This window comes from Stenella coeruleoalba (genome assembly GCF_951394435.1).
Source record: "Stenella coeruleoalba genome assembly, contig: scaffold_48, whole genome shotgun sequence".
Lineage (NCBI taxonomy): Eukaryota > Metazoa > Chordata > Mammalia > Artiodactyla > Delphinidae > Stenella > Stenella coeruleoalba.
Window position 1 is genome coordinate 2,217,406 of NW_027646083.1, and position 23,576 is coordinate 2,240,981.

A 23,576-nucleotide genomic window follows, 5' to 3' on the forward strand; every position below is an offset into this window, starting at 1 on the left:
CTTGTCTATTCCATATTTGGCTTAAGGAACTTTATCTGTGCTCATTTCAATCTCTGGTTTTATGCAGCACCCCAACTCACCTTTCCCCTTAAGCAAGCATAAGTTGGTTTTCTAAATTTGAGACCCTGTTCTGTTTTGGAATGCAGTTCCTGTGTAGCCAAGTTTACATTCCGTGTATTACTGATATCTTATGATGTTTCTTTTTCTGTGTGACTTATTTCAGTTAGAATCATTGTACCTGAATCCACTCATTATGCTGCTACGGGCCTGATGACATAGATTTCATTGCTGAGTGATACTGCATTGTACGTAAGTACCACAAGTTCTTTATCCATTTTTCACTTTCTGTGATATTGAACTTGTACGGTAAACGAGGTTCTTGTAAACAGAGCCGTTCCAAACTTTGGGGTGGCTGTGTCTTTTTCATTTTAATTTCCCTAAGCTATAGGACCATAAGTGGAAGTGCCCTAGGTTCTGTTGCTTTGTTTTTTAGATGTTTCAGGAAACACCATACACTTATCCCGAGTGGTTGTTGGCAATTTACATCCCGCCCATCAGCATAACAAGGCTCCCAGTTCTCCATGGCCTGTCCTGCCTTTCTGGATTTTACACTTTTTTCAGATGGCCCTTTTGACCGGGGGGAAGTGAGACTTCATTGTAGTGCAGATTTCCTTTGCAAGCTTGCTTGGTTGGCCAAAAAGGGCGTATGCGTTTTTTCCTGAATATATTCAGGAAAAAACGCATACGCCCTTTTTGGCCAAGTGCATCATTGTGGACGTTCTGCCTCTTTTCCTATGCTTTCAATGCAATTCCAGTCTACCTCCTGAAATCGGTTTCCTGCAATTCTGCCCCGCTTTCAAGTCCTCTTGGCAGCCTTACTTCAGTATATTTTTGGACGATAGCTGTCATTTATAACTCTGCAGGTTTGTGAATTACAGTGCCCCTGAGCTCCTTTCTTCAACTCGCTTTCTTTTGAGCTGGCCGCAACACTGCAGGATGGCTTCAGGCCCTAATCTGGTTCCGGTACGGCACGCTGAGCCTTTGGTTATTTCCTCTTCCTGGTGGGAAATGAGAGTTAAATTTGCCCGTCCAGACACCTCCAGCTAGCCTCTCATTGGTTCTCGCTATTCCTGTTCATCTTCCGCAGAAATTGCAAACTGGGCCAAACAGGAGGTTAAAGGCGCTGACTCTCCAAGTGGGGAGAGTGTTAGTAAAGCGTCTGGAATGTTGCACCCGAGTACCAGGGGACGAAAACTGAGACATATTTGAACACGTCTCACGTTCACATGGTTGATCATACTTGGGTTCCACATGCATGTTTTAGCTGAAGGAAGAATACCTTAAACCTGGAGAGTTGAGACCCGTGTAATGGGTACCATGCAATATGACTTCAAAGGGTCTTCATTTGCTCACCGAACCTCTCCAATCCTATCACTGCTGCGTTTATGCCCCTGTACACATGCTTGATTCTCTTTTGGAGACATAGCAATCCATAGGTTTTACGATACTTACTAGTCAGGTACATTCTTAGGCGTTTAATATGCGGTGTTGAGTCCATTTCGTTGAGCAAGGAGTAGCTCTTGTCTATTCCATATTTGACTTAAGGAACTTTATCTGTGCTCATTTCAATCTCTGGTTTTATGCAGCACCCCAACTCACCTTTCCCCTTAAGCAAGCATAAGTTGGTTTTCTAAATTTGAGACCCTCTTCTGTTCTGTAATTCAGTTCCTGTGTAGCCAAGTTTACATTCCGTGTATTACTGATATCTTATGATGTTTCTTTTTCTGTGTGACTTATTTCAGTTAGAATCATCATACCTGAATCCACTCATTGTGCTGCTAAGGGCCTGATGACACAGATTTCATTGCTGAGTGATATTGCTTTGTAAGTAAATACCACAACTTCTTTATCCATTTTTCACTTTCTGCGATGTTGAACTTGTACTGTAAACGAGGTTCTTGTAAACAGAGGCGTCCCAAACTTTGGGGTTGCTGTGTCTTTTTGATTTAAATTTCCCTAAGCTATAGGACCATAAGTGGCAGTGCCCTAGGCTCTGTTGCTTTGTTTTTTAGATGTTTCAGGAAACACCATACACTTCTCCCGAGTGTCTGTTGGCAATTTACATCCCGCCCATCAGCATAACAAGGCTCCCAGTTCTCCATGGACTGTCCTGCCTTTCTGGATTTTACACTTTTTTCAGATGGATCTTTTGACCGGGGGGAAGTGAGACTTCATTGTAGTGCAGATTTCCTTTGCAAGCTTGCTTGGTTGGCCAAAAAGGGCGTATGCGTTTTTTCCTGAATATATTCAGGAAAAAACGCATACGCCCTTTTTGGCCAAGTGCATCATTGTGGACGTTCTGCCTCTTTTCCTATGCTTTCAATGCAATTCCAGTCTACCTCCTGAAATCGGTTTCCTGCAATTCTGCCCCGCTTTCAAGTCCTCTTGGCAGCCTTACTTCAGTCTATTTTTGGACGATAGCTGTCATTTATAACTCTGCAGGTTTGTGAATTACAGTGCCCCTGAGCTCCTGTCTTCAACTCGCTTTCTTGTGACCTGGCCGCAACACCGCAGGATGGCTTCAGGCCCTAATCTGGTTCCGGCCCGGCATGCTGAGCCTTTGGTTAATTCCTCTTCCTGGTGGGAAATGAGAGTTAAATTTGCCCGTCCAGACACCTCCAGCTAGCCTCTCATTGGTTCTCGCTATTCCTGTTCATCTTCCGCAGAAATTGCAAACTGGGCCAAACAGGAGGTTAAAGGGACTGACTCTCCAAGTCGGGAGAGTGTTAGTAAAGCATCTGGAATGTTGCACCCGAGTACCAGGGGAGGAAAACTGAGACATATTTGAACACGTCTCCCGTTCACATGGTTGATCATACTCTGGGTTCCACATGCATGTTTTAGCTGAAGGAAGAATACCTTAAACCTGGAGAGTTGAGACCCGTGGAATGGGTACCGTGCAATATGACTTCAAAGGGTCTTCATTTGCTCACCGAACCTCTCCAATCCTATCACTGCTGCGTTTATGCCCCTGTACACATGCTTGATTCTCTTTTGGAGACATAGCAATCCATAGGTTTTAAGATACTTACTAGTCAGGTACATTCTTAGGCATTTAATATGGGGTTTTGAGTCCATTTCGTTGAGCAAGGAGTAGCTCTTGTCTATTCCATATTTGGCTTAAGGAGCTTTATCTGTGCTCATTTCAATCTCTGGTTTTATGCAGCACCCCAACTCACCTTTCCCCTTAAGCAAGCATAAGTTGGTTTTCTAAATTTGAGACCCTGTTCTGTTTTGGAATGCAGTTCCTGTGTAGCCAAGTTTACATTCCGTGTATTACTGATATCTTATGATGTTTCTTTTTCTGTGTGACTTATTTCAGTTAGAATCATCGTACCTGAATCCACTCATTATGCTGCTACGGGTCTGATGACATAGATTTCATTGCTGAGTGATACTGCATTGTACGTAAGTACCACAAGTTCTTTATCCATTTTTCACTTTCTGTGATATTGAACTTGTACGGTAAACGAGGTTCTTGTAAACAGAGGCATCCCAAACTTTGGGGTGGCTGTGTCTTTTTGATTTTAATTTCCCTAAGCTATAGGACCATAAGTGGAAGTGCCCTAGGCTCTGTTGCTTTGTTTTTTAGGTGTTTCAGGAAACACCATACACTTCTCCCGAGTGTCTGTTGGCAATTTACATCCCGCCCATCAGCATAACAAGGCTCCCAGTTCTCCATGGCCTGTCCTGCCTTTCTGGATTTTACACTTTTTTCAGATGGCCCTTTTGACCGGGGGGAAGTGAGACTTCGTTGTAGTGCAGATTTCCTTTGCAAGCTTGCTTGGTTGGCCAAAAAGGGCGTATGCGTTTTTTCCTGAATATATTCAGGAAAAAACGCATACGCCCTTTTTGGCCAAGTGCATCATTGTGGACGTTCTGCCTCTTTTCCTATGCTTTCAATGCAATTCCAGTCTACCTCCTGAAATCGGTTTCCTGCAATTCTGCCCCGCTTTCAAGTCCTCTTGGCAGCCTTACTTCAGTCTATTTTTGGACGATAGCTGTCATTTATAACTCTGCAGGTTTGTGAATTACAGTGCCCCTGAGCTCCTTTCTTCAACTCGCTTTCTTGTGACCTGGCCGCACCACCGCAGGATGGCTTCAGGCCCTAATCTGGTTCCGGCACGGCACGCTGAGCCTTTGGTTAATTCTTCTTCCTGGTGGGAAATGAGAGTTAAATTTGCCCGTCCAGATACCTCCAGCTACCCTCTCATTGGTTCTCGCTATTCCTGTTCATCTTCCGCAGAAATTGCAAACTGGGCCAAACAGGAGGTTAAAGGGACTGACTCTCCAAGTCAGGAGAGTGTTAGTAAAGCGTCTGGAATGTTGCACCCGAGTACCAGGGTAAGAAAACTGGGACATATTTGAACACATCTCCCGATCATATGGTTGATCATACTCTAGGTTCCACATGCATGTTTTAGCTGAAGGAAGAATACCTTAAACCTGGGTAGTTGAAACCCGTGGAATGGGTACCATGCAATATGACTTCAAAGGGTCTTCATTTGCTCACCGAACCTCTCCAATCCTATCACTGCTGCGTTTATGCCCCTGTACACATGCTTGATTCTCTTTCGGAGACATAGCAATCCATAGGTTTTAAGATACTTACTAGTCAGGTACATTCTTAGGCTTTTAATATGAGGTGTTGAGTCCATTTCGTTGAGCAAGGAGTAGCTCTTGTCTATTCCATATTTGGCTTAAGGAACTTTATCTGTGCTCATTTCAATCTCTGCTTTTATGCAGCACCCCAACTCACCTTTCCCCTTAAGCAAGCATAAGTTGGTTTTCTAAATTTGAGACCCTGTTCTGTTCTGTAATTCAGTTCCTGTGTAGCCAAGTTTACATTCCGTGTATTACTGATATCTTATGATGTTTCTTTTTCTGTGTGACTTATTTCAGTTAGAATCATCATACCTGAATCCACTCATTGTGCTGCTAAGGGCCTGATGACACAGATTTCATTGCCGAGTGATATTGCTTTCTAAGTAAATACCACAACTTTTTTATCCATTTTTCACTTTCTGCGATGTTGAACTTGTACTGTAAACGAGGTTCTTGTAAACAGAGCCGTTCCAAACTTTGGGGTGGCTGTGTCTTTTTGATTTTAAATTCCCTAAGCTATAGGACCATAAGTGGAAGTGCCTAGGCTCTGTTGCTTTGTTTTTTAGATGTTTCAGGATGCACCATACACTTCTCCGGAGTGGTTGTTGGCAATTGACATCCCGCCCATCAGCATAACAAGGCTCCCAGTTCTCCATGGCCTGTCCTGCCTTTCTGGATTTTACACTTTTTTCAGATGGCCCTTTTGACCGGGGGGAAGTGAGACTTCATTGTAGTGCAGATTTCCTTTGCAAGCTTGCTTGGTTGGCCAAAAAGGGCGTATGCGTTTTTTCCTGAATATATTCAGGAAAAAACGCATACGCCCTTTTTGGCCAAGTGCATCATTGTGGACGTTCTGCCTCTTTTCCTATGCTTTCAATGCAATTCCAGTCTACCTCCTGAAATCGGTTTCCTGCAATTCTGCCCCGCTTTCAAGTCCTCTTGGCAGCCTTACTTCAGTCTATTTTTGGACGATAGCTGTCATTTATAACTCTGCAGGTTTGTGAATTACAGTGCCCCTGAGCTCCTTTCTTCAACTCGCTTTCTTGTGAGCTGGCCGCAACACCACAGGATGGCTTCAGGCCCTAATCTGGTTCCGGCACGGCACGCTGAGCCTTTGGTTAATTCCTCTTCCTGGTGGGAAATGAGAGTTAAATTTGCCCGTCCAGACACCTCCAGCTAGTCTCTCATTGGTTCTCGCTATTCCTGTTCATCTTCCGCAGAAATTGCAAACTGGGCCAAACAGGAGGTTAAAGGGACTGATTCTCCAAGTCGGGAGAGTGTTAGTAAAGCATCTGGAATGTTGCACCCGAGTACCAGGGTACGAAAACTGAGACATATTTGAACACGTCTCCCGATCACATGGTTGATCATACTCTAGGTTCCACATGCATGTTTTAGCTGAAGGAAGAATACCTTAAACCTGGGTAGTTGAAACCCGTGGAATGGATACCATGCAATATGACTTCAAAGGGTCTTCATTTGCTCACCGAACCTCTCCAATCCTATCACTGCTGCGTTTATGCCCCTGTACACATGCTTGATTCTCTTTCGGAGACATAGCAATCCATAGGTTTTAAGATACTTACTAGTCAGGTACATTCTTAGGCGTTTAATATGAGGTGTTGAGTCCATTTCGTTGAGCAAGGAGTAGCTCTTGTCTATTCCATATTTGGCTTAAGGAACTTTATCTGTGCTCATTTCAATCTTTGGTTTTATGCAGCACCCCAACTCACCTTTACCCTTAAGCAAGCATAAGTTGGTTTTCTAAATTTGAGACCCTGTTCTGTTCTGTAATTCAGTTCCTGTGTAGCCAAGTTTCCATTCCGTGTATTACTGATATCTTATGATGTTTCTTTTTCTGTGTGACTTATTTCAGTTAGAATCATCATACCTGAATCCACTCATTGTGCTGCTAAGGGCCTGATGACACAGATTTCATTGCTGAGTGATATTGCTTTCTAAGTAAATACCACAACTTTTTTATCCATTTTTCACTTTCTGCGATGTTGAACTTGTACTGTAAACGAGGTTCTTGTAAACAGAGCCGTTCCAAACTTTGGGGTGGCTGTGTCTTTTTGATTTTAAATTCCCTAAGCTATAGGACCATAAGTGGAAGTGCCTAGGCTCTGTTGCTTTGTTTTTTAGATGTTTCAGGAAACACCATACACTTCTCCCGAGTGTTTGTTGGCAATTTACATCCCGCCCTTCAGCATAACAAGGCTCCCAGTTCTCCATGGCCTGTCCTGCCTTTCTGGATTTTACACTTTTTTCAGATGGCCCTTTTGACCGGGGGAAAGTGAGACTTCATTGTAGTGCAGATTTCCTTTGCAAGCTTGCTTGGTTGGCCAAAATGTTCATATGCGTTTTTTCCTGAATATATTCAGGAAAAAACGCATACGCCCTTTTTGGCCAAGTGCATCATTGTGGACGTTCTGCCTCTTTTCCTATGCTTTCAATGCAATTCCAGTCTACCTCCTGAAATTGGTTTCCTGCAATTCTGCCCCGCTTTCAAGTCCTCTTGGCAGCCTTACTTCAGTCTATTTTTGGACGATAGCTGTCATTTATAACTCTGCAGGTTTGTGAGTTACAGTGCCCCTGAGCTCCTTTCTTCAACTCGTTTTCTTTTGAGCTGGCCGCAACACCGCAGGATGGCTTCAGGCCCTAATCTGGTTCCGGCACGGCACGCTGAGCCTTTGGTTAATTCTTCTTCCTGGTGGGAAATGAGAGTTAAATTTGCCCGTCCAGATACCTCCAGCTACCCTCTCATTGGTTCTCGCTATTCCTGTTCATCTTCCGCAGAAATTGCAAACTGGGCCAAACAGGAGGTTAAAGGCACTGACTCTCCAAGTCGGGAGAGTGTTAGTAAAGCGTCTGGAATGTTGCACCCGAGTACCAGGGTACGAAAACTGAGACATATTTGAACACGTCTCCCGATCACATGGTTGATCATACTCTAGGTTCCACATGCATGTTTTAGCTGAAGGAAGAATACCTTAAACCTGGGTATTTGAAACCCGTGGAATGGGTACCATGCAATATGACTTCAAAGGGTCTTCATTTGCTCACCGAACCTCTCCAATCCTATCACTGCTGCGTTTATGCCCCTGTACACATGCTTGATTGTCTTTCGGAGACATAGCAATCCATAGGTTTTAAGATACTTACTAGTCAGGTACATTCTTAGGCGTTTAATATGCGGTGTTGAGTCCATTTCGTTGAGCAAGGACTAGCTCTTGTCTATTCCATATTTGGCTTAAGGAACTTTATCTGTGCTCATTTCAATCTCTGGTTTTATGCAGCACCCCAACTCACCTTTCCCCTTAAGCAAGCATAAGTTGGTTTTCTAAATTTGAGACCCTGTTCTGTTTTGGAATGCAGTTCCTGTGTAGCCAAGTTTACATTCCGTGTATTAGTGATATCTTATGATGTTTCTTTTTCTGTGTGACTTATTTCAGTTAGAATCATCGTACCTGAATCCACTCATTATGCTGCTACGGGCCTGATGACATAGATTTCATTGCTGAGTGATACTGCATTGTACGTAAGTACCAAAACTTCTTTATCCATTTTTCACTTTCTGCGATGTTGAACTTGTACTGTAAACGAGGATCTTGAAAACAGAGCCGTTCCAAACTTTGGGGTGGCTGTGTCTTTTTGATTTTAATTTCCCTAAGCTATAGGACCATAAGTGGAAGTGCCCTAGGTTCTGTTGCTTTGTTTTTTAGATGTTTCAGGAAACACCATACACTTCTCCCAAGTGGTTGTTGGCAATTTACATCCGGCCCATCAGCATAACAAGGCTCCCAGTTCTCCATGGCCTGTCCTGCCTTTCTGGATTTTACACTTTTATCTGATGGCCCTTTTGACCGGGGGGAAGTGAGACTTCATTGTAGTGCAGATTTCCTTTGCAAGCTTGCTTGGTTGGCCAAAAAGGGCGTATGCGTTTCTTCCTGAATATATTCAGGAAAAAACGCATACGCCCTTTTTGGCCAAGTGCATCATTGTGGACGTTCTGCCTCTTTTCCTATGCTTTCAATGCAATTCCAGTCTACCTCCTGAAATCGGTTTCCTGCAATTCTGCCCCGCTTTCAAGTCCTCTTGGCAGCCTTACTTCAGTATATTTTTGGACGATAGCTGTCATTTATAACTCTGCAGGTTTGTGAATTACAGTGCCCCTGAGCTCCTTTCTTCAACTTGCTTTATTTTGAGCTGGCCGCAGCACCGCAGGATGGCTTCAGGCCCTAATCTGGTTCCGGTACGGCACGCTGAGCCTTTGGTTATTTCCTCTTCCTGGTGGGAAATGAGAGTTAAATTTGCCCGTCCAGACATCTCCAGCTAGCCTCTCATTGGTTCTCGCTATTCCTGTTCATCTTCCGCAGAAATTGGAAACTGTGCCAAACAGGAGGTTAAAGGCGCTGACTCTCCAAGTGGGGAGAGTGTTAGTAAAGCGTCTGGAATGTTGCACCCGAGTACCAGGGGAGGAAAACTGAGACATATTTGAACACGTCTCCCGTTCACATGGTTGATCATACTCTGGGTTCCACATGCATGTTTTAGCTGAAGGAAGAATACCTTAAACCTGGAGAGTTGAGACCCGTGTAATGGGTACCATGCAATATGACTTCAAAGGGTCTTCATTTGCTCACCGAACCTCTCCAATCCTATCACTGCTGCGTTTATGCCCCTGTACACACGCTTGATTCTCTTTTGGAGACATAGCAATCCATAGGTCTTAAGATACTTACTAGTCAGGTACATTCTTAGGCGTTTAATATGGGGTTTTGAGTCCATTTCGTTGAGCAAGGAGTAGCTCTTGTCTATTCCATATTTGGCTTAAAGAACTTTATCTGTGCTCATTTCAATCTCTGGTTTTATGCAGCACCCCAACTCACCTTTCCCCTTAAGCAAGCATAAGTTGGTTTTCTAAATTTGAGACCCTGTTCTGTTTTGGAATGCAGTTCTTGTGTAGCCAAGTTTACATTCCGTGTATTAGTGATATCTTATGATGTTTCTTTTCTGTGTGACTTATTTCAGTTAGAATTATCGTACCTTAATCCACTCATTATGCTGCTACGGGCCTGATGACATAGATTTCATTGCTGAGTGATACTGCATTGTACGTAAGTACCACAAGTTCTTTATCCATTTTTCACTTTCTGCGATGTTGAACTTGTACTGTAAACGAGGTTCTTGTAAACAGAGCCGTTCCAAACTTTGGGGTGGCTGTGTCTTTTTGATTTTAATTTCCCTAAGCTATAGGACCATAAGTGGAAGTGCCCTAGGCTGTGTTGCTTTGTTTTTTAGATGTTTCAGGAAACACCATACACTTCTCCCGAGTGGTTGTTGGCAATTTACATCCCGCCCATCAGCATAACAAGGCTCCCAGTTCTCCATGGCCTGTCCTGCCTTTCTGGATTTTACACTTTTTTCAGATGGCCCTTTTGACCGGGGGGAAGTGAGACTTCATTGTAGTGCAGATTTCCTTTGCAAGCTTGCTTGGTTGGCCAAAAAGGGCGTATGCATTTTTTCCTGAATATATTCAGGAAAAAACGCATACGCCCTTTTTGGCCAAGTGCATCATTGTGGACGTTCTGCCTCTTTTCCTATGCTTTCAATGCAATTCCAGTCTACCTCCTGAAATTGGTTTCCTGCAATTCTGCCCCGCTTTCAAGTCCTCTTGGCAGCCTTACTTCAGTCTATTTTTGGACGATAGCTGTCATTTATAACTCTGCTGGTTTGTCAATTGCAGTGCCCCTGAGCTCCTTTCTTCAACTCGCTTTCTTGTGACCTGGCAGCAACACCGCAGGATGGCTTCAGGCCCTAATCTTGTTCCGGCCCGGCATGCTGAGCCTTTGGTTAATTCCTCTTCCTGGTGGGAAATGAGAGTTAAATTTGCCCGTCCAGACACCTCCAGCTAGCCTCTCATTGGTTCTCGCTATTCCTGTTCATCTTCCGCAGAAATTGCAAACTGGGCCAAACAGGAGGTTAAAGGCGCTGACTTTCCAAGTGGGCAGAGTGTTAGTAAAGCGTCTGGAATGTTGCACCCGAGTACCAGGGGAGGAAAACTGAGACATATTTGAACACGTCTCCCATTCACATGGTTGATCATACTTGGGTTCCACATGCATGTTTTAGCTGAAGGAAGAATACCTAAAACCTGGGTAGTTGAAACCCGTGGAATGGGTACCATGCAATATGACTTCAAAGGGTCTTCATTTGCTCACCGAACCTCTCCAATCCTATCACTGCTGCGTTTATGCCCCTGTACACATGCTTGATTCTCTTTCAGAGACATAGCAATCCATAGGTTTTAAGATACTTACTAGTCAGGTACATTCTTAGGCGTTTAATATGGGGTGTTGAGTCCATTTCGTTGAGCAAGGAGTAGCTCTTGTCTATTCCATATTTGGCTTAAGGAACTTTATCTGTGCTCATTTCAATCTCTAGTTTTATGCAGCACCCCAACTCACCTTTCCCCTTAAGCAAGCATAAGTTGGTTTTCTAAATTTGAGACCTTGTTCTGTTTTGGAATGCAGTTCTTGTGTAGCCAAGTTTACATTCCGTGTATTAGTGATATCTTATGATGTTTCTTTTCTGTGTGACTTATTTCAGTTAGAATTATCGTACCTTAATCCACTCATTATGCTGCTACGGGCCTGATGACATAGATTTCATTGCTGAGTGATACTGCATTGTACGTAAGTACCACAAGTTCTTTATCCATTTTTCACTTTCTGCGATGTTGAACTTGTACTGTAAACGAGGTTCTTGTAAACAGAGCCATTCCAAACTTTGGGGTGGCTGTGTCTTTTTGATTTTAATTTCCCTAAGCTATAGGACCATAAGTGGAAGTGCCCTAGGCTCTGTTGCTTTGTTTTTTAGATGTTTCAGGAAACACCATACACTTCTCCCGAGTGGTTGTTGGCAATTGACATCCCGCCCATCAGCATAACAAGGCTCCCAGTTCTCCATGGCCTGTCCTGCCTTTCTGGATTTTACACTTTTTTCAGATGGCCCTTTTGACCGGGGGGAAGTGAGACTTCATTGTAGTGCAGATTTCCTTCCCAAGCTTGCTTGGTTGGCCAAAAAGGGCGTATGCGTTTTTTCCTGAATATATTCAGGAAAAAACGCATACGCCCTTTTTGGCCAAGTGCATCATTGTGGACGTTCTGCCTCTTTTCCTATGCTTTCAATGCAATTCCAGTCTACCTCCTGAAATCGGTTTCCTGCAATTCTGCCCCGCTTTCAAGTCCTCTTGGCAGCCTTACTTCAGTCTATTTTTGGACGATAGCTGTCATTTATAACGCTGCAGGTTTGTGAATTACAGTGCCCCTGAGCTCCTTTCTTCAACTCGCTTTCTTGTGAGCTGGCCTCAACACCTCAGGATGTCTTCAGGCCCTAATCTGGTTCTGGCACGGCACGCTGAGCCTTTGGTTAATTCCTCTTCCTGGTGGGAAATGAGAGTTATATTTGCCCATCCAGACACCTCCAGCTAGTCTTTCATTGGTTCTCGCTATTCCTGTTCATCTTCCACATAAATTGCAAAGTGGGCCAAACAGGAAGTTAAAGGGACTGACTCTCCAAGTGGGGAGAGTGTTAGTAAAGCGTCTGGAATGTTGCACCCGAGTACCAGGGTACGAAAACTGAGACATATTTGAACACGTCTCCCGATCACATGGTTGATCATACTCTAGGTTCCACATGCATGTTTTAGATGAAGGAAGAATACCTAAAATCTGGATAGTTGAAACCCGTGGAATGGGTACCATGCAATATGACTTCAAAGGGTCTTCATTTGCTCACGAACCTCTCCAATCCTATCACTGCTGCGTTTATGCCCCTGTACACATGCTTGATTCTCTTTCGGAGACATAGCAATCCATAGGTTTTAAGATACTTACTAGTCAGGTGCATTCTTAGGCGTTTAATATGGGGTTTTGTGTCCATTTCGTTGAGCAAGGAGTAGCTCTTGTCTATTCCATATTTGGCTTAAGGAACTTTATCTGTGCTCATTTCAATCTCTGGTTTTATGCAGCACCCCAACTCACCTTTCACCTTAAGCAAGCATAAGTTGGTTTTCTAAATTTGAGACCCTGTTCTGTTTTGGAATGCAGTTCCTGTGTAGCCAAGTTTACATTCCGTGTATTAGTGATATCTTATGATGTTTCGTTTTCTGTGTGACTTATTTCAGTTAGAATCATCGTACCTGAATCCACTCATTATGCTGCTACGGGCCTGATGACATAGATTTCATTGCTGAGTGATACTGCATTGTACGTAAGTACCACAACTTCTTTATCCATTTTTCACTTTCTGCGAGGTTGAACTTGTACTGTAAACGAGGTTCTTGTAAACAGAGCCGTTCCAAACTTTGGGGTGGCTGTGTCTTTTTGATTTTAATTTCCCTAAGCTATAGGACCATAAGTGGAAGTGCCCTAGGCTCTGTTGCTTTGTTTTTTATATGTTTCAGGAAACACCATACACTTCTCCCAAGTGTCTGTTGGCAATTTACATCCCGCCCATCAGCATAACAAGGCTCCCAGTTCTCCATGGCCTGTCCTGCCTTTCTGGATTTTACACTTTTTTCAGATGGCCCTTTTGACCGGGGGGAAGTGAGACTTCATTGTAGTGCAGATTTCCTTCCCAAGCTTGCTTGGTTGGCCAAAAAGGGCGTATGCGTTTTTTCCTGAATATATTCAGGAAAAAACGCATACGCCCTTTTTGGCCAAGTGCATCATTGTGGACGTTCTGCCTCTTTTCCTATGCTTTCAATGCAATTCCAGTCTACCTCCTGAAATCGGTTTCCTGCAATTCTGCCCCGCTTTCAAGTCCTCTTGGCAGCCTTACTTCAGTCTATTTTTGGACGATAGCTGTCATTTATAACTCTGCAGGTTTGTGAATTACAGTGCCCCTGAGCTCCTTTCTTCAACTCGCTTTCTTGTGACCTGGCCGCAACACCGCAGGATGGCTTCAGGCCCTAATCTGGTTCCGGCACGGCACGCTGAGCCTTTGGTTAATTCCTGTTCCTGGTGGGAAATGAGAGTTAAATTTGCCCGTCCAGACACCTCCAGCTAGCCTCTCATTGGTTCTCGCTATTCCTGTTCATCTTCCGCAGAAATTGCAAACTGGGCCAAACAGGAGGTTACAGGGACTGACTCTCTAAGTCAGGAGAGTGTTAGTAAAGCGTCTGGAATCTTGCACCCGAGTACCAGGGTACGAAAACTGAGACATATTTGAACACGTCTCCCGATCACATGGTTGATCATACTCTACGTTCCACATGCATGTTTTAGCTGAAGGAAGAATACCTTAAAACCGGGTAGTTGAAACCCGTGTAATGGGTACCATGCAATATGACTTCAAAGGGTCTTCATTTGCTCACCGAACCTCTCCAATCCTATCACTGCTGCGTTTATGCCCCTGTACACATGCTTGGTTCTCTTTTGGAGACATAGCAATCCATAGGTTTTAAGATACTTACTAGTAAGGTACATTCTTAGGCGTTTAATATGGGGTGTTGAGTCCATTTCGTTGAGCAAGGAGTAGCTCTTGTCTATTCCATATTTGGCTTAAGGAACTTTATCTGTGCTCATTTCAATCTCCGGTATTATGCAGCACCCCAACTCACCTTTCCCCTTAAGCAAGCATAAGTTGGTTTTCTAAATTTGAGACCCTGTTCTGTTCTGTAATTCATTTCCTGTGTAGCCAAGTTTCCATTCCATGTATTAGTGATATCTTATGATATTTCTTTTTCTGTGTGACTTATTTCAGTTAGAATCTTCGTACCTGAATCCACACATTATGCTGCTACGGGCCTGATGACACAGATTTCATTGCTGAGTGATACTGCATTGTACGTAAGTACCACAAGTTCTTTATCCATTTTTCACTTTCTGTGATATTGAACTTGTACGGTAAATGAGGTTCTTGTAAACAGAGCCGTTCCAAACTTTGGGGTGGCTGTGTCTTTTTGATTTTAATTTCCCTAAGCTATAGGACCATAAGTGGCAGTGCCCTAGGCTCTGTTGCTTTGTGTTTTAGATGTTTCAGGAAACACCATACACTTCTCCCGAGTGTCTGTTGGCAATTTACATCCCGCCCATCAGCATAACAAGGCTCCCAGTTCTCCATGGCCTGTCCTGCCTTTCTGGATTTTACACTTTTTTCAGATGGCCCTTTTGACCGGGGGGAAGTGAGACTTCATTGTAGTGCAGATTTCCTTTGCAAGCTTGCTTGGTTGGCCAAAAAGGGCGTATGCGTTTTTTCCTGAATATATTCAGGAAAAAACGCATACGCCCTTTTTGGCCAAGTGCATCATTGTGGACGTTCTGCCTCTTTTCCTATGCTTTCAATGCAATTCCAGTCTACCTCCTGAAATCGGTTTCCTGCAATTCTGCCCCGCTTTCAAGTCCTCTTGGCAGCCTTACTTCAGTCTATTTTTGGACGATAGCTTTCATTTATAACTCTGCAGGTTTGTGAATTACTGTGCCACTGAGCTCCTTTCTTCAACTCGCTTTCTTGTGACCTGGCCGCAACACCGCAGGATGGCTTCAGGCCCTAATCTGGTTCCGGCCCGGCATGCTGAGCCTTTGGTTAATTCCTCTTCCTGGTGGGAAATGAGAGTTAAATTTGCCCGTCCAGACACCTCCAGCTAGCCTCTCATTGGTTCTCGCTATTCCTGTTCATCTTCCGCAGAAATTGCAAACTGGGCCAAACAGGAGGTTAAAGGGACTGACTCTCCAAGTGGGGAGAGTGTTAGTAAAGCGTCTGGAATGTTGCACCCGAGTACCAGGGGAGGAAAACTGAGACATATTTGAACACGTCTCCCGTTCACATAGTTGATCATACTTGGGTTCCACATGCATGTTTTAGCTGAAGGAAGAATACCTTAAACCTGGGTAGTTGAAACCCGTGGAATGGGTACCATGCAATATGACTTCAAAGGGTCTTCATTTGCTCACCGAACCTCTCCAATCCTATCACTGCTGCGTTTATGCCCCTGTACACATGCTTGATTCTCTTTCAGAGACATAGCAATCCATAGGTTTTAAGATACTTACAAGTCAGGTACATTCTTAGGCGTTTAATATGGGGTGTTGAGTCCATTTCGTTGAGCAAGGAGTAACTCTTGTCTATTCCATATTTGGCTTAAGGAACTTTATCTGTGCTCATTTCAATCTCTGGTTTTATGCAGCACCCCAACTCACCTTTACCCTTAAGCAAGAATAAGTTGGTTTTCTAAATTTGAGACCCTGTTCTGTTCTGTAATTCAGTTCCTGTGTAGCCAAGTTTACATTCCGTGTATTAGTGATATATTATGATGTTTCTTTTTCTGTGTGACTTATTTCAGTTAGAATCATCATACCTGAATCCACTCATTGTGCTGCTAAGGGCCTGATGACACAGATTTCATTGCTGTGTGATATTGCTTTGTAAGTAAATACCACAACTTCTTTATCCATTTTTCACTTTCTGCGATGTTGAACTTGTACTGTAAACGAGGTTCTTGTCAACAGAGCCGTTCCAAACTTTGGGGTGGCTGTGTCTTTTTGATTTTAATTTCCCTAAGCTATAGGACCATAAGTGGAAGTGCCCTAGGTTCTGTTGCTTTGTTTTTTAGATGTTTCAGGAAACACCATACACTTCTCCCGAGTGGTTGTTGGCAATTTACATCCCGCCCATCAGCATAACAAGGCTCCCAGTTCTCCATGGCCTGTCCTGCCTTTCTGGATTTTACACTTTTTTCAGATGGCCCTTTTGACCGGGGGGAAGTGAGACTTCATTGTAGTGCAGATTTCCTTTGCAAGCTTGCTTGGTTGGCCAAAAAGGGCGTATGCGTTTTTTCCTGAATATATTCAGGAAAAAACGCATACGCCCTTTTTGGACAAGTGCATCATTGTGGACGTTCTGCCTCTTTTCCTATGCTTTCAATGCAACTCCAGTCTACCTCCTGAAATCGGTTTCCTGCAATTCTGCCCCGCTTTCAAGTCCTCTTGGCAGCCTTACTTCAGTCTATTTTTGGACGATAGCTGTCATTTATAACTCTGCAGGTTTGTGAATTACAGTGCCCCTGAGCTCCTTTCTTCAACTCGCTTTCTTGTGACCTGGCCGCAACACCGCAGGATGGCTTCAGGCCCTAATCTGGTTCCGGCCCGGCATGCTGAGCCTTTGGTTAATTCCTCTTCCTGGTGGGAAATGAGAGTTAAATTTGCCCGTCCAGACACCTCCAGCTAGCCTCTCATTGGTTCTCGCTATTCCTGTTCATCTTCCGCAGAAATTGCAAACTGGGCCAAACAGGAGGTTAAAGGGACTGACTCTCCAAGTCGGGAGAGTGTTAGTAAAGCATCTGGAATGTTGCACCCGAGTACCAGGGGAGGAAAACTGAGACATATTTGAACACGTCTCCCGTTCACATGGTTGATCATACTCTGGGTTCCACATGCATGTTTTAGCTGAAGGAAGAATACCTTAAACCTGGAGAGTTGAGACCCGTGGAATGGGTACCATGCAATATGACTTCAAAGGGTCTTCATTTGCTCACCGAACCTCTCCAATCCTATCACTGCTGCGTTTATGCCCCTCTACACATGCTTGATTCTCTTTCGGAGACATAGCAATCCATAGGTTTTAAGATACTTACTAGTCAGGTACATTCTTAGGCGTTTCATATGCGGTGTTGAGTCCATTTCGTTGAGCAAGGAGTAGCTCTTGTCTATTCCATATTTGACTTAAGGAACTTTATCTGTGCTCATTTCAATCTCTGGTTTTATGCAGCACCCCAACTCACCTTTCCCCTTAAGCAAGCATAAGTTGGTTTTCTAAATTTGAGACCCTGTTCTGTTCTGTAATTCAGTTCCTGTGTAGCCAAGTTTACATTCCGTGTATTACTGATATCTTATGATGTTTCTTTTTCTGTGTGACTTATTTCAGTTAGAATCATCATACCTGAATCCACTCATTGTGCTGCTAAGGGCCTGATGACATAGATTTCATTGCTGAGTGATATTGCTTTGTAAGTAAATACCACAACTTCTTTATCCATTTTTCACTTTCTGCGATGTTGAACTTGTACTGTAAACGAGGTTCTTGTAAACAGAGGCGTCCCAAACTTTGGGGTGGCTGTGTCTTTTTGATTTTGATTTCCCTAAGCTATAGGACCATAAGTGGCAGTGCCCTAGGCTCTGTTGCTTTGTTTTTTCGATGTTTCAGGAAACACCATACACTTCTCCCGAGTGTCTGTTGGCAATTTACATCCCGCCCATCAGCATAACAAGGCTCCCAGTTCTCCATGGCCTGTCCTGCCTTTCTGGATTTTACACTTTTTTCAGATGGCCCTTTTGACCGGGGGGAAGTGAGACTTCATTGTAGTGCAGATTTCCTTTGCAAGCTTGCTTGGTTGGCCAAAAAGGGCGTATGCGTTTTTTCCTGAATATATTCAGGAAAAAACGCATACGCCCTTTTTGGCCAAGTGCATCATTGTGGACGTTCTGCCTCTTTTCCTATGCTTTCAATGCAATTCCAGTCACTTCCTGAAATCGGTTTCCTGCAATTCTGCCCCGCTTTCAAGTCCTCTTGGCAGCCTTACTTCAATCTATTTTTGGACGATAGCTGTCATTTATAACTCTGCAGGTTTGTGAATTACAGTGCCCCTGAGCTCCTTTCCTCAGCTCGCTTTCATTTGAGCTGGCCACAACACCACAGGATGGCTTCAGGCCCTAATCTGGTTCCAGCACGGCACGCTGAGCCTTTGGTTAATTCCTCTTCCTGGTGGGAAATGAGAGTTAAATTTGCCCGTCCAGACACCTCCAGCTAGCCTCTCATTGGTTCTCGCTATTCCTGTTCATTTTCCGCAGAAATTGCAAACTGGGCCAAACAGAAGGTTAAAGGGACTGACTCTCCAAGTCGGGAGAGTGTTAGTAAAGCGTCTGGAATGTTGCACCCGAGTACCAGGGTACAAAAACTGAGACATATTTGAACACGCCTCCCGATCGCATGGTTGATCATACTCTAGGTTCCACATGCATGTTTTAGCTGAAGGAAGAATACCTAAAACCTGGGTAGTTGAAACCCGTGGAATGGGTACCATGCAATATGACTTCAAAGGGTCTTCATTTGCTCACCGAACCTCTCCAATCCTATCACTGCTGCGTTTATGCCCCTGTACACATGCTTGATTCTCTTTCGGAGACATAGCAATCCATAGGTTTTAAGATACTTACTAGTAAGGTACATTCTTAGGCGTTTAATATGCGGTATTGAGTCCATTTCGTTGAGCAAGGAGTAGCTCTTGTCTATTCCATATTTGGCTTAAGGAACTTTATCTGTGCTCATTTCGATCTCTGCTTATGCAGCACCCCAACTCACCTTTCCCCTTAAGCAAGCATAAGTTGGTTTTCTAAATTTGAGACCCTGTTCTGTTCTGTAATGCAGTTCCTGTGTAGCCAAGTTTACATTCCGTGTATTACTGATATCTTATGATGTTTCTTTTTCTGTGTGACTTATTTCAGTTAGAATCATCATACCTGAATCCACTCATTGTGCTGCTAAGGGCCTGATGACATAGATTTCATTGCTGAGTGATATTGCTTTGTAAGTAAATACCACAACTTCTTTATCCATTTTTCACTTTCTGCGATGTTGAACTTGTACTGTAAACGAGGTTCTTGTAAACAGAGCCGTTCCAAACTTTGGGGTGGCTGTGTCTATTTTATTTTAATTTTCCTAAGCTATAGGACCATAAGTGGAAGTGCCCTAGGCTCTGTTGATTTGTTTTTTAGATGTTTCAGGAGACACCATACACTTCTCCCGAGTGGTTGTTGGCAATTTACATCCCGCCCATCAGCATAACAAGGCTCCCAGTTCTCCATGGCCTGTCCTGCCTTTCTGGATTTTACACTTTTTTCAGATGGCCCTTTTGACCGGGGGGAAGTGAGACTTCATTGTAGTGCAGATTTCCTTTGCAAGCTTGCTTGGTTGGCCAAAAAGGGCGTATGCGTTTTTTCCTGAATATATTCAGGAAAAAACGCATACGCACTTTTTGGCCAAGTGCATCATTGTGGACGTTCTGCCTCTTTTCCTATGCTTTCAATGCAATTCCAGTCTACCTCCTGAAATCGGTTTCCTGCAATTCTGCCCCGCATTCAAGTCCTCTTGGCAGCCTTACTTCAGTCTATTTTTGGACGATAGCTGTCATTTATAACTCTGCAGGCTTCTGAATTACAGTGCCCCTGAGCTCCTTTCTTCAACTCGCTTTCTTGTGAGCTGGCCGCAACACCGCAGGATGGCTTCAGGCCCTAATCTGGTTCCGGCACGGCACGCTGAGCCATTGGTTAATTCCTCTTCCTGGTGGGAAATGAGAGTTAAATTTGCCCGTCCAGACACCTCCAGCTAGTCTCTCATTGGTTCTCGCTATTCCTGTTCATCTTCCGCAGAAATTGCAAACTGGGCCAAACAGGAGGTTAAAGGCGCTGACTCTCCAAGTGGGGAGAGTGTTAGTAAAGCTTCTGGAATTTTGCACCCGAGTACCAGGGAAGTAAAACTGAGACATATTTGAACACGACTCCCGTTCACACGGTTGATCATACTCTGGGTTCCACATGCATGTTTTAGCTGAAGGAAGAATACCTTAAACCTGGAGAGTTGAGACCCGTGGAATGGGTACCATGCAATATGTCTTCAAAGGGTCTTCATTTGCTCACCGAACCTCCCCAATCCTATCACTGCTGCGTTTATGCCCCTGTACACATGCTTGATTCTCTTTCGGAGACATAGCAATCTATAGGTTTTAAGATACTTACTAGTCAGGTACATTCTTAGGCGTTTAATATGCGGTGTTGAGTCCATTTCGTTGAGCAAGGAGTAGCTCTTGTCTATTCCATATTTGGCTTAAGGAACTTTATCTGTGCTCATTTCAATCTCTGGTTTTATGCAGCACTCCAACTCACCTTTCCCCTTAAGCAAGCATAAGTTGGTTTTCTAAATTTGAGACCCTGTTCTGTTCTGTAATTCAGTTCCTGTGCAGCCAAGTTTACATTCCGTGTATTACAGATATCTTATGATGTTTCTTTTTCTGTGTGACTTATTTCAGTTAGAATCATCATACCTGAATCCACTCATTGTGCTGCTAAGGGCCTGATGACACAGATTTCATTGCTGAGTGATATTGCTTTGTAAGTAAATACCACAACTTCTTTATCCATTTTTCACTTTCTGCGATGTTGAACTTGTACTGTAAACGAGGTTCTTGTCAACAGAGCCGTTCCAAACTTTGGGGTGGCTGTGTCTTTTTGATTTTAATTTCCCTAAGCTATAGGACCATAAGTGGAAGTGCCCTAGGTTCTGTTGCTTTGTTTTTTAGATGTTTCAGGAAACACCATACACTTCTCCCGAGTGGTTGTTGGCAATTTACATCCCGCCCATCAGCATAACAAGGCTCCCAGTTCTCCATGGCCTGTCCTGCCTTTCTGGATTTTACACTTTTTTCAGATGGCCCTTTTGACCGGGGGTAGTGAGACTTCATTGTAGTGCAGATTTCCTTTGCAAGCTTGCTTGGTTGGCCAAAAAGGGCGTATGCGTTTTTTCCTGAATATATTCAGGAAAAAACGCATACGCCCTTTTTGGCCAAGTGCATCATTGTGGACGTTCTGCCTCTTTTCCTATGCTTTCAATGCAATTCCAGTCTACCTCCTGAAATCGGTTTCCTGCAATTCTGCCCCGCTTTCAAGTCCTCTTGGCAGCCTTACTTCAGTCTATTTTTGGACGATAGCTGTCATTTATAACTCTGCAGGTTTGTGAATTACAGTGCCCCTGAGCTCCTTTCTTCAACTCGCTTTCTTGTGACCTGGCCGCAACACCGCAGGATGGCTTCAGGCCCTAATCTGGTTCCAGCACGGCATGCTGAGCCTTTGGTTAATTCCTCTTCCTGGTGGGAAATGAGAGTTAAATTTGCCCGTCCAGACACCTCCAGCTAGCCTCTCATTGGTTCTCGCTATTCCTGTTCATCTTCCGCAGAAATTGCAAACTGGGCCAAACAGGAGGTTAAAGGGACTGACTCTCCAAGTGGGGAGAGTGTTAGTAAAGCGTCTGGAATGTTGCACCCGAGTACCAGGGGAGGAAAACTGAGACATATTTGAACACGTCTCCCGTTCACATGGTTGATCATACTTGGGTTCCATATGCATGTTTTAGCTGAAGTAAGAATACCGAAAACCTGGGTAGTTGAAACCCGTGGAATGGGTACCATGCAATATGACTTCAAAGGGTCTTCATTTGGTCACCGAACCTCTCCAATCCTATCACTGCTGCGTTTATGCCCCTGTACACATGCTTGATTCTCTTTCGGAGACATAGCAATCCATAGGTTTTAAGATACTTACTAGTCAGGTACATTCTTAGGCGTTTAATATGCGGTGTTGAGTCCATTTCATTGAGCAAGTAGTAGCTCTTGTCTATTCCATATTTGGCTTAAGGAACTTTATCTGTGCTCATTTCAATCTCTGGTTTTATGCAGCACCCCAACTCACCTTTCCCCTTAAGCAAGCATAAGTTGGTTTTCTAAATTTGAGACCCTGTTCTGTTCTGTAATTCAGTTCCTGTGTAGCCAAGTTTACATTCCGTGTATTACTGATATCTTATGATGTTTCTTTTTCTGTGTGACTTATTTCAGTTAGAATCATCATACCTGAATCCACTCATTGTGCTGCTAAGGACCTGATGACACAGATTTCATTGCTGAGTGATATTGCTTTGTAAGTAAATACCACAACTTCTTTATCCATTTTTCACTTTCTGCGATGTTGAACTTGTACTGTAAACGAGGTTCTTGTAAACAGAGCCGTTCCAAACTTTGGGGTGGCTGTGTCTTTTTGATTTTGAATTCCCTAAGCTATAGGACCATAAGTGGCAGTGCCCTAGGCTCTGTTGCTTTGTTTTTTAGATGTTTCAGGAAACACCATACACTTCTCCCGAGTGTCTGTTGGCAATTTACATCCCGCCCATCAGCATAACAAGGCTCCCAGTTCTCCATGGCCTGTCCTGCCTTTCTGGATTTTACACTTTTTTCAGATGGCCCTTTTGACCGGGGGGAAGTGAGACTTCATTGTAGTGCAGATTTCCTTTGCAAGCTTGCTTGGTTGGCCAAAAAGGGCGTATGCGTTTTTTCCTGAATATATTCAGGAAAAAACGCATACGCCCTTTTTGGCCAAGTGCATCATTGTGGACGTTCTGCCTCTTTTCCTATGCTTTCAATGCAATTCCAGTCTACCTCCTGAAATCGGTTTCCTGCAATTCTGCCCCGCTTTCAAGTCCTCTTGGCAGCCTTACTTCAGTCTATTTTTGGACGATAGCTGTCATTTATAACTCTGCAGGTTTGTGAATTACAGTGCCCCTGAGCTCCTTTCTTCAACTCGCTTTCTTGTGACCTGGCCGCAACACCGCAGGATGGCTTCAGGCCCTAATCTGGTTCCGGTACGGCACGCTGAGCCTTTGGTTATTTCCTCTTCCTGGTGGGAAATGAGAGTTAAATTTGCCCGTCCAGACACATCCAGCTAGCCTCTCATTGGTTCTCGCTATTCCTGTTCATCTTCCGCAGAAATTGCAAACTGGGCCAAACAGGAGGTTAAAGGCGCTGACTCTCCAAGTGGGGAGAGTGTTAGTAAAGCGTCTGGAATGTTGCACCCGAGTACCAGGGGAGGAAAACTGAGACATATTTGAACACGTCTCCCGTTCACATGGTTGATCATACTTGGGTTCCACATGCATGTTTTAGCTGAAGGAAGAATACCTTAAACCTGGAGAGTTGAGACCCGTGTAATGGGTACCATGCAATATGACTTCAAAGGGTCTTCATTTGCTCACCGAACCTCTCCAATCCTATCACTGCTGCGTTTATGCCCCTGTACACATGCTTGATT

At 43.9% G+C, this 23,576-nt stretch overlaps 1 long non-coding RNA gene across 6 annotated transcripts in view; it reads left to right on the plus strand.

Annotated features, from left to right (window-relative positions):
- LOC307181353 overlaps positions 1-23,576 on the plus strand; it is an 881,369-nt gene that overhangs the window by 517,268 nt on the left and 340,525 nt on the right. Inside the window, exon 1 of one of the 6 annotated variants that reach the window (XR_013826534.1) lies at positions 14,504-14,522. The exons of the other annotated variants lie outside the window; for them this stretch is intronic. This is a non-coding gene — a long non-coding RNA (uncharacterized lncRNA). Of the gene's footprint in view, positions 1-14,503; positions 14,523-23,576 lie in introns of those variants that run through there. 6 annotated transcript variants of the gene reach the window in all.